The sequence below is a fragment of the Malaclemys terrapin genome, chromosome 1 (assembly GCF_027887155.1).
Source record: "Malaclemys terrapin pileata isolate rMalTer1 chromosome 1, rMalTer1.hap1, whole genome shotgun sequence".
Classification (NCBI taxonomy): Eukaryota; Metazoa; Chordata; order Testudines; family Emydidae; genus Malaclemys; species Malaclemys terrapin.
This window is the reverse complement of record NC_071505.1, coordinates 67,020,992-67,028,442: the sequence shown is the minus strand read 5'-3', so window position 1 is coordinate 67,028,442 and position 7,451 is coordinate 67,020,992. Positions and strand designations below refer to the sequence as shown.

Sequence of the window (7,451 nt, the reverse complement as noted above, 5' to 3'; positions counted from 1 at the left end):
CTAGCCTGACTCACTCTTGCTTGCATATTTATACCTGCCTCTGGAAATTTCTACTACATGCATCCAACAAAGTGGGTATTCACCCACAAAAGCTCATGCTCCAATACGTCTGTTAAGTCTATAAGGTGCCACAGGACTCTGCTGCATAAACAGTTCTGTTAGGCCCTTTCCAGTAGAGTCGTCCACAGACTGGAAATAGATAAAGTTTTCCTTTACTTGGATAAGCCATCCTCGTCGTCAACAAATCTTACTGTAAATGACATCTTTTCACTGTGACTAATGTCAAGAGTGTAGCACAGGTGCCAACTTTCCTTGTTGTAACCCAAACACCCCAAGTGTAATGCTTCTGAGAAGTTTCAGAGTAGCAGCCATGTTAGTCTGTATCCGCAAAAAGAACAGGAGTACTAGTGGCACCTTAGAGACTATCAAATTTATTTGAGCATAAGCTTTCGTGAGCTACAGCCCACTTCTTTGGATGCATAGAATGGAACATATATTGAGGAGATATATATACACATACAGAGAGCATGAAAAGGTGGGAGTTGTCTTACCAACTCTGAGAGGCCAATTAAGTAAGAGAAAAAAAACTTTTGAAGTGATAATCAAGATAGCCCAGTACAGACAGTTTGATAAGAAGTGTGAGAATACAATGTTTGTAATAGCTCAGCCATTCCTAGTCTTTATTCAAACCTAAGTTGATTGTATCTAGTTTGCATATCAAATCAAGTTCATCAGTTTCTCGTTGGAGTCTGTTTTTGAAGCTTTTCTGTTGCAAACTTGCCACCCTCAGGTCTGTTACTGAGTGACCAGACAGGTTAAAGTGTTCTCCCACTGGTTTTTGAATGTTCTGATTCCTGATGTCAGATTTGTGTCCATTTATTCTTTTGCGTAGAGACTGTCCAGTTTGGCCAATGTACATGGCAGAGGGGCATTGCTGGCACATGTTGGCATATATCACATTCTGAGAAGCAAACTCTTCCTGAAGGCTGTGAATCAGAGATTGACAGGAGGTTACTAATCCTTTGCAGGTCCCTTCCGAACCCATCTGTCAGAGTTTGCCTAGGAAGAACGCCACCCACCCTGCTGTTTGAATGTAAATGTACCTTTAAATTACTAAGGGAGGAAGGGAAAAGAGGGGAATAACAATAGACCCTTAATCTAACATACACACACAGGCAAGAATACGAGATGGTAATTGGAGACCTTCTACTTTAACTCCTCCACAGGCGAGGCTGCCGGAGGATTGATTCCTATCTGAGCTGGATCAGACGCCTCCTCCGACAGGGACTGCTGCCGACAGAGTTCAGGTGAGTGTCCCTGACACTAGTTTCCCACCCTAACCCCTTTGCGCCGTCGTGGCTGCAAGTAAGAACCTACCTCTAAGGCCTGGTCTACACTACGGGTTTAGGTCGACTTTAGCAGCATTAAACCGAATTAAGCCTGGACACGTCCACACAACGAGGCCCTTTCTTTCGACTTAAAGGGCCCTTTAAACCGGTTTCTTTACACCACCTCCGACGAGGGGATTAGCGATAAAACCGGCCTTTGCGGGTCGGAATTGGGGTAGTGTGGACGGAATTCGATGTTATTGGCCTCCGGGAGCTATCCCACAGTGCTTCATTGTGACCGCTCTGGACAGCGCTCTCAACTCAGATGCACTGACCAGGTAGACAGGAAAAGACCCGCGAAGGTTTGAATTGCATTTCCTGTTTGCCCAGCGTGGAGAGCACAGGTGACCACGCAGAGCTCATCAGCACAGGTAACCGTCATGGTGTCCTCCCAGGATCGCAAAAGAGCTCCAGCATGGACCGAACGGGAGGTACGAGATCTGCTCGCCATATGGGGAGATGAAGCAGTGATAGCTGAACTCCGTAGCAGTAAAAGTAATGGAAAAGTATTAGAAAAGATCTCCAAGGCCATGAAGGACCGAGGCCATAACAGGGACACACAGCAGTGCCGCGTGAAAATTAAGGAGCTACGGCAAGCCTACCACAAAGCCAGAGAAGCAAACGGAAGGTCCGGGGCAGAGCCGCAAACTTGCCGCTACTACGCGGAGCTGCATGCGATCCTAGGGGGTGCAGCCACCACTACCCCAACCGTGTGCTATGACTCTCTCACTGGAGAAACACACAGGGAAGACGGTTCGGGGAACGAGGAAGATGACGATGGAGGTACTGTAGGTAGCTCACAGCAGCAAGGAAGCGGAGAAACCGGTTTCCCCAACAGCCAGGATATGTTTGTGACACTGGACCTGGAACCAGTAACCCCCGAACTCACCCAAGACCCTCAGGGCACACAGGAGACCTCTGGTGAGTGTAACTTTGTAAATATTTGTAAACATTACAAAAAAAAAGCAAGCAAGTCTGTTAACGTGTATGGGGATGGAGCGGAAATCCAGGGACATCTCCAGAAAGCTCTCCTGGTTGAAATGGGGTGATTTTATTAAGGGGGACATTCAGAGGCGCCCGTTCCTGCTATTCTGACCAGAAATGTTCCCCGCTGTTAACCACGCGGTGGGGGGGAGGGGTGAAGTGATCATCCCAGAGAATCGTGTGTGTGTGGGGGGGGGAGGGGTGGTTTACTTGTGTTTGTGCCGCATGTTAACCGGGAAACCGCAGCCCCCTCCTTTTACATTGAAACCCCATTTTAAATGGACAACCCAATTCATCCTTGATATGGGAAATGCGCTGCTGTTTGCAACCTTTCCCGCATGTTAAGAAGGTTAAAAAAGCCAAAACACTGTGGCCTACGATGGCTGCCTGCAAGCCGAAATATGCGACCTTGTAATGAAAGAGTGTACCCATTGTTCCCTAAAATGTGTCTTTTTTAACCACCTCTCCCTTCTCCTCCACCAGCTGCAAATGTTTCTCCTTCGCAGAGGCTCGTGAACATTAGAAAGACAAAACGTAAGACGAGGGACGAGATGTTCACGGAGCTGCAGATGTCCGCCCAGGCTGATAGAGCACAGCAGAATGCGTGGAGGCAGTCAATGTCGGAGATGAGAAAAGCCCAACATGAACGAGAGGAGAGGTGGCGGGCTGAAGACGATAGGTGGCGTCAGCTTGCAGACAGACGGCAAGAGGCAATTCTCCGTCTGCTGGAGCATCAAAGTGATATGCTCGAGCGTATGGTTGAGTTGCAGGAAAGGCAGCAGGAGCAGAGACCACCGCTACAGCCCCTGTGTAACCAACAGCCCTCCTCCCCAAGTTCCATAGCCTCCTCACCCAGACGCCCAAGAACACGGTGGGGGGGCCTCCGTCCACCCAGTCACTCCACCCCAGATGATCGCCCAAGCATCAGAAGGCTGGGCTTCAATAAGAGTTAAAGTTTTAAAATGCAGTGTGTCCTTTTCCATCCCTCCTCCCCCACCCATCCCAGCTACCTTGGCAATTATCCCCCTACCTCTGTAAGGAACTAATAAAGAATGCATGAATGTGAAAAAACAATGACTTTATTGCCTCTGCAAGCGGGAGGGGAGGGGAGGGTGGGGTGAGGTGGTTGGTTTACAGGGAAGTAGAGTGAACCGGGTCGGGGGGGGGGGTTGGAGGGTTCATCAAGGAGAAACAAACAGAAGTTTCACACAGTAGCCTGGCCAGTCACAAAACTCGTTTTCAAAGCTTCTCTGATGCGCACCGCGCCCTGCTGTGCTCCTCTAACCGCCCTGGTGTCTGGCTGCGCGTAATCAGCGGCCAGGCGAGTTGCCTCAACCTCCCACCCCGCCATAAAGGTCTCCCCCTTACTCTCACAGATATTGTGGAGCGCACAGCAAGCAGCAATAACAATGGGGATATTCTTTTCGCTGAGGTCTGAGCGAGTCAGTAAGCTGCGCCAGCGCGCTTTTAAACGTCCAAATGCACATTCCACCACCATTCGGCACTTGCTCAGCCTGTAGTTGAACAGGTCCTGACTCCTGTCCAGGCTGCCTGTGTACGGCTTCATGAGCCATGGCATTAAGGGGTAGGCTGGGTCCCCAAGGATCACGATAGGCATTTCAACATCCCCAATGGTCACTTTCTGGTCCGGGAAGAAAGTCCCTTCCTCCAGCTTTCGAAACAGAGCAGAGTTCCTGAAGACGCGAGCATCATGTACCTTTCCCGGCCATCCCACGTTGATGTTGGTGAAACGTCCCTTGTGATCCACCAGGGCTTGCAGCAGCATTGAAAAGTACCCCTTGCGGTTTACGTAGTCGGTGGCTTGGTGCTCCGGTGACAAGATAGGGATATGGGTTCCGTCTATGGCCCCGCCACAGTTTGGGAATCCCATTTCAGCAAAACCATCCACTATTGACTGCACGTTGCCCAGAGTCACTACCCTTGCTATCACCAGGTCTTTCATTGCCCTGGCAAATTGGATCACAGCAGCCCCCACAGTAGATTTGCCCACTCCAAATTGATTCCCGACTGACCGGTAGCTGTCTGGCGTTGCAAGCTTCCACAGGGCTATCGCCACTCGCTTCTCAACTGTGAGGGCTGCTCTCATCTTGGTATCCTGGCGTTTCAGGACAGGGGAAAGCAAGTCACAAAGTTCCATGAAAGTGCCCTTACGCATGCGAAAGTTTCGCAGCCACTGGGAATCGTCCCATACCTGCAGCACGATGCGGTCCCACCAGTCTGTGCTTGTTTCCCGGGCCCAGAATCGGCGTTCCACGGTATCAACCTGCCCCAGTGACACCATGATTTCCACATTGCTGGGGCCTGTGCCTTGTGAGAGGTCTATGGCCATGTCAATTTCCTCATCACTCTCGTCGCCGTGCTGCAATCGCCTCCTCGCCTGGTCCGGGTTTCGCCTTGGCATGTTCTGGCTCTGCATATACTCCAGGACAATGCGCGTGGTGTTCATAGTGCTCATAATTGCCGCGGTGATCTGAGCGGGCTCCATGATCCCAGTGCTAGCTATGGCGCCTGGTCAGAAAAAAGGCGCGAAAGTAGTATCTGATGGACCAGGAGAAGGAGGGCGGGAGGGAGGGAGGGAGGGAGGGAGGGAGGGCCGAGTGACGACATGGCGTACAGGTACAGGAACAGGGAGAAACACAAACAACTGTCACACAGAATGGTCCCCCCAAAGATTAAACTGGAAACCCTGGGCTTAGCAGGCCGTTGATTTCACGGAGGAAGGGGAAGCAAATGAACACAGAACAAATCTATTTTTTACATCTTAAGGTGGCAGCCGACGCTGCAGCATAAGTGACAGCCATACCAGTACGATGATGATGGGTACCAATCATAATATACCATCATCTGCCAAAAGGCAAGGGGCTGCTGCTGTGTAGCAATGCAGCCCCACGTCTGCCAGCCCCACGTCCGCCAGCACCCAGCATCGCCCTCGGCCTCTTCTGGGTGCTTAGCAGACAATATTGGGCAATTGGCAGAAAATAGTATATTATGACTGGTAACCGTCATCATCAAAACAGTAGCATGTCTGCCCAGGTGGCCATGATTGACAGCCATACCAGTATGACGACGACGGGTACCAGTCATAATATACCATCGCCTGGAAGGGGCTGGTGCAATGCAGCACTACGGCTGCCAGCCCCACGGCTATCACTCATGCTACACCGTCTACCACCAAAAGGCAGTTAGCAGCTGCTGCTGTGTAGCAATGCAGTCCCATGTCTGCCGGCACTCAGAGGACATATGGTGACGGTGAGCTCAGCTGAGCTGAGCGGGCTCCATGCTTGCCGTGGTATGTTGTCTGCACAGGTAACCCAGGTAAAAAGGCGCGAATCTATTGTCTGCCGTTGCTGTGACGAGGGGGGAGGGGCCTGACGACATGTACCCAGAACCGCCCGCGACACTGTTTTGCATCATCCGGGCATTGGGATCTCAACCCAGAATTCAAAGAAAAGGTGCGAACCGCTTCTCGGCTCGAGCTGTGGCGCAAACGTAGTATCTGACGGCCTAGGGGAAGGAGGGAGGGGGGCCGAGTGACGACATGGCGTACAGGCACAGGGAATTAAAATAAAGAACGGTGGCTGTGCATCAGGGAGAGACACAAACAACTGTCACAGACTGGTCCCCCCCAAAGATTAAACTGAAAACCCTGGGTTTAGCAGGCCGTTGATTTGACGGAGGGAGGGGGAAGCAAATGAATACAGAGAAAATCTATTTTTTTACATCTTAAGACGACGGTGCAGCGTGACTGATAGCCCTCGGCATCTTTCTGGGTGCTTGGCAGCAAATACGGGGCGGTGTATGACGATGGTCTTCAGGCCTATTGCACGAGCTGCTGCTCAGGGAAGACTCTGCTAATGTGCGATGACCCGACTTGTAATAGGCCAGCTAACAGTCATAATACACCATTTACTGCCAAAAGGCAAGCCCCACGGCTGCCAGCACCCAGATCGCCGATGAAGGCTACCAGTCTACTGCACCGTCTACCGCCAAAAGGCAGTTAGCAGCTGCTGCTGTGTAGCAATGCAGTCCCACGTCTGCCGGCACCAAGAGGACATATGGTGACGGTGAGCTCAGCTGTGCTGAGCGGGCTCCATGTTGTCTGCACAGGTAACTCAGGTAACCCAGATAAAAAGGCGCGAATCTATTGTCTGCCGTTGCTGTGACGGGGGAGGGAGGAGCCTGACGACATGTACCCAGAACCGCCCGCGACACTGTTTTGCATCATCCGGGCATTGGGATCTCAACCCAGAATTCCAAGGGGCGGCGGAGACTGCGGGAACTGTGGGATAGCTGTGGGATAGCTACCCATAGTGCAATGCTCCGGAAGTCGACGCTAGCCTCGTACTGTGGACGCGGTCTGCCGACTAGAGCACCTAGAGCATTTTATTGTGTGGACATACACAATCGGCTGTATACAACCGATTTCAATAAAACCGGCTTCTATAAATTCGAACTAATTTCGTAGTGTAGACATACCCTAAGTGTGTGCAAGTGTGCTCCCAAAAACAAACAAACCCCGACAATAAGGCACTTACTGGTATCAACAGCTGTCACGGGCTGACAGCTAATCCCTGCTGTTAGAGAGAGAGAGATCGATCCTGACTGCTGCTGCACTTAAAATCACAGTTTAGCAGCCAGCCACCTTCTCACTCTCCTGAGAAAGAGGGGGAAAAAACCCTCCCCTACAGACCGGCTTCCCTAAATACCCTTCTAGTTGCTAGGCAACTCCCGCCTGGTAGGTTCCCGCTCTTTTTGTGCTTCCTGCCCTGAGCCTTTTGCAGGGAACTCAAACTTTGCAAAAGCTATGCATAACTTTTTAATTGCATGCATGCACCCTACATGGATGTGTCCCAAGCATGCCCAATTTAACTAAGGAGCCTCATTTTTTTTTACACATCCCCTCCTTGCCTGTGACAAACCGAGAAGGGGTGTCCTGCAGGCACTAATTGTTAATTGTTCTTAGTTAAATTGACGTGGGAGCGGTGAATTAAGCCATAAACTGCTACAAATTTAGATTTCACCCAGATGATGAATAATATCAAAATTAGAACTATGCCA

The 7,451-nt window shown here is 50.8% G+C and overlaps 1 long non-coding RNA gene across 1 annotated transcript in view; it reads left to right on the top strand.

Moving 5' to 3' along the window:
* The first annotated feature begins 944 nt into the window (after positions 1 to 944).
* LOC128836387 (uncharacterized) overlaps positions 945 to 7,451 on the top strand; it is a 6,811-nt gene continuing 304 nt past the window's right edge. The window contains exons 1-2 of the long non-coding RNA XR_008444767.1: positions 945 to 1,093; positions 1,227 to 1,307. This is a non-coding gene — a long non-coding RNA (uncharacterized LOC128836387). The remainder of the gene's footprint in view (positions 1,094 to 1,226; positions 1,308 to 7,451) is intronic.